The sequence below is a fragment of the Stomoxys calcitrans genome, chromosome 4 (genome assembly GCF_963082655.1).
Source record: "Stomoxys calcitrans chromosome 4, idStoCalc2.1, whole genome shotgun sequence".
NCBI lineage: Eukaryota > Metazoa > Arthropoda > Insecta > Diptera > Muscidae > Stomoxys > Stomoxys calcitrans.
In genome coordinates this window covers 83,582,575-83,588,574 of record NC_081555.1, presented here as the reverse complement: position 1 = coordinate 83,588,574, position 6,000 = coordinate 83,582,575, and the positions used below count along the sequence as shown (strand labels likewise).

At 40.5% G+C, this 6,000-nt stretch overlaps 1 protein-coding gene across 1 annotated transcript in view; it reads left to right on the top strand.

Moving 5' to 3' along the window:
- Positions 1–440: 440 nt before the first annotated feature.
- The window catches only part of LOC106091462 (uncharacterized), a 110,906-nt gene continuing 105,346 nt past the window's right edge, over positions 441–6,000 (top strand). The window contains exon 1 of the mRNA XM_059368278.1: positions 441–476. The gene's annotated coding sequence lies outside the window, so the exon portion shown is untranslated. The remainder of the gene's footprint in view (positions 477–6,000) is intronic.

Sequence of the window (6,000 nt, the reverse complement as noted above, 5' to 3'; positions counted from 1 at the left end):
AAATCTGGACCGATCTGAGCCAAATTGACGAGGGATATTAAAGGGCCTAACACAACTCACTGCCCCAAATTTCAGCAAAATCGGATAATAAATGTGGCTTTTATGGGCCTAAGACCTTAATCGGCAGATCGGTCTATATGGGGGCTATATCAAGATATAGTCCGATATAGCCCATCTTCGAACTTAACCTGCTTATAGACAAAAAAGAATCTGTGCAAAATTTCAGCTCAATATCTCTATTTTTAAAGACTGTAGCGTGATTTCAACAGACAGACGGACGGACATGTCTAGATCGTGTTGCAAACGGAATGACAAAATGAATATACCCCCATCCCCCATAGTCTAACATTTCTAATTGTAACCTCTCATGTATATGGGTTGCTCTACTAAAATGAATTTGTAATACTAACTATTGTATTTTTTTTTTTTATTTTAGGCATTTTACAACAACAACGAATAACTACAATATATCCACAGTAAGTCGATCAGAAATTCAACAGTACCTTAAAATAGGATAAAATCATAAGAAATCATCTTATTTTTCAAATTTAACATTTGTCGAAAGATCTGAAAATTTAACTTTAAAATCAGGAAACACTATGGCCAAAAGTTGCAATGCTGTCAAATATTTGAAAACAAGAGTTCGGCCGGGCGAAATCTTATATACCCTCCACCATAGATTAGTCAAGTTCTATGCGTGGTATCTCTTTTTAGGCTAACAAAGAATATTGAATAAGAACTGTTATGCTATTGGAGCAATATCAAGCTATAGTCCGATTCGGACTATTGTAGAAGTCATTGTGCATTATTTCAGTTTATTCGGATACGAATTGCGCCTTGCATGGGCTCAAGAAGCAAAATCGGAAGATAGGTTTATATGGGAGCTGTATCAAGCTATTGATCGATTCAGACCATATTAGGCAAGTATGTTGAAGGTCATGAGGGAAGCCGTTGTACAAATTTTCTGCCAAATCGGATGACAATTGCGCCCTCTAGAGACTCAAGAACTCGAGATCCCAGATCGGTTTATATGGCAACCATATTAGTCTATGAACTGATTTTAATGATACTAAACACAAATGGTACTAAAGGGTGATTTTTTTGAGGTTAGGATTTTCATGCATTAGTATTTGACAGATCACGTGGGATTTCAGACATGGTGTCAAAGAGAAAGATGCTCAGTATGCTTTGACATTTCATCATGAATAGACTTACTAACGAGCAACGCTTGCAAATCATTGAATTTTATTACCAAAATCAGTGTTCGGTTCGAAATGTGTTCATTCACCGTAACGTTGCGTCCAACAGCATCTTTGAAAAAATACGGTCCAATGATTCCACCAGCGTACAAACCACACCAAACAGTGCATTTTTCGGGATGCATGGGCAGTTCTTGAACGGCTTCTGGTTGCTCTTCACTCCAAATGCGGCAATTTTGCTTATTTACGTAGCCATTCAACCAGAAATGAGCCTCATCGCTGAACAAAATTTGTCAAAATTTGAACACATTTCGAACCGAACACTGATTTTGGTAATAAAATTCAATGATTTGCAAGCGTTGCTCGTTAGTAAGTCTATTCATGATGAAATGTCAAAGCATACTGAGCATCTTTCTCTTTGACACCATGTCTGAAATCCCACGTGATCTGTCAAATACTAATGCACCCTTTAGAACACTACGTGCAAATTTTCATTCCAATCGGACGAGAATTGCTCCCTCTAGAGGCTGAAGAAATCAAGACCCAAGTTCGGTTTGTATAGCAGCTATATCAAAACACAAACCGATCTTGGGTCTTGATTTCTTGAGTCTCTAGAGGTGGCTATTCTTATCCGATTGGAATGAAACTTTGCACTACGTGTTTTGTTATGATATCCAACAACTGTGCCAAGTATGGTTCGAATCGGTCCATTACCTGATATAGCTGCCATATAAACCAATCTTGGGTCTTGACTTCTTGAGCCTCTAGGGGGCGTAATTCTTATCCGATTGGAATGAAATTTTACACGGCGCGTTCTGCTATGACTTCCAACAACTGTGATAAATAAGGTTGAAATCGGTCAATAATCTGATATAGCTGCCATATGAACCGATCTGTGATCTTGACTTCTTGAGCCTCTAGAGGTCGCAATTGTTATCCGATTTGCCTGAAATTTTGTACAACAGATCCTCTCGTGACCATCAACATACGTGTTTAGTATGGTCTGATTCGGTCTATAGCCCGATACAGCTCCCATATAAATCGATCTCTCTATTTTACTTCTTCAACCCCAAAGGGCACAATTCTTATTCGAATTGGCTGACATTGTACTTAGGTCTCCAACATATAATATCAAGATATCAAGATATGGGTCCGAACTGGCCCATATCTTGATATCGCTCTAATAGTAGAGCAAATCTTTTCTTTAATCCTTTTTTTTTTTTTGCCTAAGAAGAGATGCCTAGAAAAGAACTCGGCAAATGCGATCCATGGTGGAGGGTGTATAAGATTCGGCCCGGCCGAATCTTATATACGCTTTTACTTGTTTTTGAGTATTCTCGACGTGTTTTTGACATCTTTCACAAATATGCTGAAATCTGTTACATTAATGTAGTGAGTATATCGGATTTATTAAACAGAAACAAGGAAATGCGCTTTTAGTTATGTTATAGGGTATCATATAAAACATCCACCGTAGAGGGCATATTCAAAATTCTGAGGAAATTTCTAACAATGAAGAAAATCTATAAACTTATTGATATTATAGTTTCAGCCTCCTTATTTTCTTGAAGCAAAATCGAAACCTTGGTTGATGTGGGTGTGTAATTAGACAAAAAAGACCGACTAAGAATCGATTGGAAGTTTAAAGTCCAAATAAAAGACATTTCAGCAATATGGATTAAAAATTTAATATTGCTCAATAAGTCAAATCGGGAGAGCTACACGGAAAGAACCTCATTCTGGGTAGTAGTGCTTATGCACATAACCAGATGTGGATAACGGTAATTTTCAATCCAAAAGTAGGAATGAGTATAAAACGAAATAAGAAGATATTCGGTCACCCTTTATGATAAAACTCCATTGAGGTTTAATATACAAAGCTTAGGGCGAAGACTCCTAAAGTTCGCCGGTCAGAACACATCATACCTATTCGAAGGTCAAGATGACAAAATCAGTTACCTAGTAGGCTACATAGGATGCTCTCTCAATGTCAAGGAATATATAATGGAAGCATTTTCTGACACTAAGGTTGCTTCCAATAATATAAACCTAAACCTACGTTTAACAGTCAGATATTATTAACCATTATAAAGAGTATGACATCCAGTGAACTGTTCAACTACAAACAGCATGCCTATGTCAAGGGAAGTTCGGTGGAGACTGCCCTGCACGAGGTTGTGCGTAAAATAGTAGAATCCTTCGATGCCAAAAAGTACACTCTGGTGGTATGCATTGACATCGAGGGGGCTTTTAACAATGTGCGGATCGACACACTGATCCAATCCCTAGACCAGTAGCGGGTAGTTCCGGTCCTTAGAGACTGGATAAACCATATGCTAAGGAACAGGTGGACAAATTGTGTGTCGCATGGCATAAATATTTTATAAGGGAGAAAGTGGCACAGGGGACGCCAAAGGGGGGCATTTTATCGCCACTCCTATGGGTGACCACCATAAATGACCTATTACGGATGCTGACTGATGAAAGATTTGAACCCATCTGCTACTCAGACGATGTTATAAAACTTCTAAAGGGTAAGGATCCGAAAGAGCTATGCAGAAGGGCAGAAAGGGTCTTGCATATGGCATATGACTGGGCTAGACCCAGGGGTCTCAATGTTAACCCAGAGAAGACTGAAATATGCCTGTTCACGAGGAAGACGACGGTGGGCCAATTTAACGCACCACGTTGCCTCTATAAGACGATTTCGATATCTGACAAGGTCAAATACTTATACCTATACAGGAGCGTGATTAGACCAATACTTGCTTACGCCTCAGTAGTTTGGTGGACTGCTATGGAGAAAAAGTGCAACATAAGGACCATACAACAGGTTCAGAGAACATGTTGTATTGGCATAGGCGGAGCGATGAGGACCACGCCCACTAGGGCATTGGAGACTATTCTAGATATCCAACCCATTGACATACCGATTAAGTGTGAGACAGCCACTACGGTTATGAGACTTAACGCGATGGGAGAATGGATTCAGGATGGGAGCAGCTCATACCATCGCGGATTAATCGAAGATAGGAAACCTGGAAGGAAGGCAATAGATTTCCGATCGGATACCTGAGATGAACCTTGAAGTCGAGTGCGAGACACTGCTGCCATCGGCACAGTCTTGGATTGACGGAACCCTAGTATTGCCATCTGGATGATCATGTTATACGGATGGATCAAAGCTAGAGGACAGAGTGGGCCTGGGGGTTCACATGGAGGACCCAGGGACTAAGATCTGTTTCAGATTGCCTGACCAAAATACGGTCCTGCAGGCGGAGATCCGGGCGATCACGGAATGCGTGAAGTGGTGCGGTGCTAACGCGAGGATGTTGAGTGTGAACATCTTTACCGATAATAAAATGGCCATAAGGGCAATAACAACCAGGACGGTAAGGTCATGAACAGTCTTGCAGTGTAAGAAGGAGATTAACCCCTTCTCTGAGGATGGCAAAATCCGCATCGTTTGGGTGCCGGGCCATAATGGAGTAAGGGGAAATGAAAGGGCAGACGATTTGGCGGTACATGCCAAAGGACTGCCATCAATAAACTTGGCTTACCCGAAGCCTCTCGGGACAACGCAGTCCAAGTTAAGGGAGTGAGCGACATGCAACATTGTGGAACAGCGAAATGGTCCGTAGGACGGCGAAAATCCTATGGGGCGATCCAGATCGTGAGCAGACGAGGCTATTACTGAAAGGAAGCAAGAAGGAGGTCATAGGACTACGAGGTCACTTATGTAAAATCGGTGCGGCATGTGTAGGGCATGCGGGGAAGATGATGAGACGTTGGAGCATTTACATTGTCATTGTCCGGCTTTCGCTTCCAACAGATACTAGTCGATAAGACGACGAAAATCCTATGGGGGGATCAAGATCGTGAGAAAATGAGGCTATTACTGAAAGGAAGCAAGAAGGAGGTCAGTATAGCTATTGGTATCATAACGAGACATATAGGACTACGAGCTCACTTATGCATAATCGGTGCGGCAAGTGATAGCATGTGTAGGGCATGCGGCACGTAGGTGGAGATACAATACCAGACATGAACCAACTTAGGGGAGTGGTATTGAAAACAATTAAGGATTTTGTAAGTAACACAGAATTCCGAACTTAGATTTTCTTTTTAGAGGTTACTTTTTTGTTGTTTTTAGAGCGCATAACAAGCCTATTACTGGCTTAGGTGTCCATAATGGCATGGGGCGTATTAATATCTGCACCCTCTTTTCAACCTAACCTAACCTATTAATAACTGGCTTATTAAAAGACGTATTATAGCCGGCATTAAGGACACATTCAAGTAGTGTTCAATACAATATATTATGGTCTCTGAAATGAAGTGGTGTAGAAATGTTAACATATGCTCATTATTTAACTACTGCAGTTAGGGGAAATTTTTTCTGCACTCTTAGAGACAGTCAGTAAGTTATGTTTAATTAGCTGAAAGCCGAAAATACCTGGGTGTTTTGCTGGACAGAATATAAGTTTTGCATTCGATATTTTGGAAGGGGCATGAAAGGCAAATCTTGCCCATACAGGAAATGAAACTGCGTGTTATGCATTGTCAGTATACTTCAATTGTCCGACCTCCCATCCTTCGGTGGTGGGTATACAAATAAGTCATTATAGGACTAGCCAATTAGCCGATATCCACTTATAGTTTAAATGTTGGTTTGGGTATATTAAAATCGACACCTCCTTACACCTGACCTACCATCGGCTAAGCACAAATTCTTATCAAATCGAAAGGCATTAACAGCAGAAACTATTACATCTTGACAAACATTCAATGTAATTTTTTA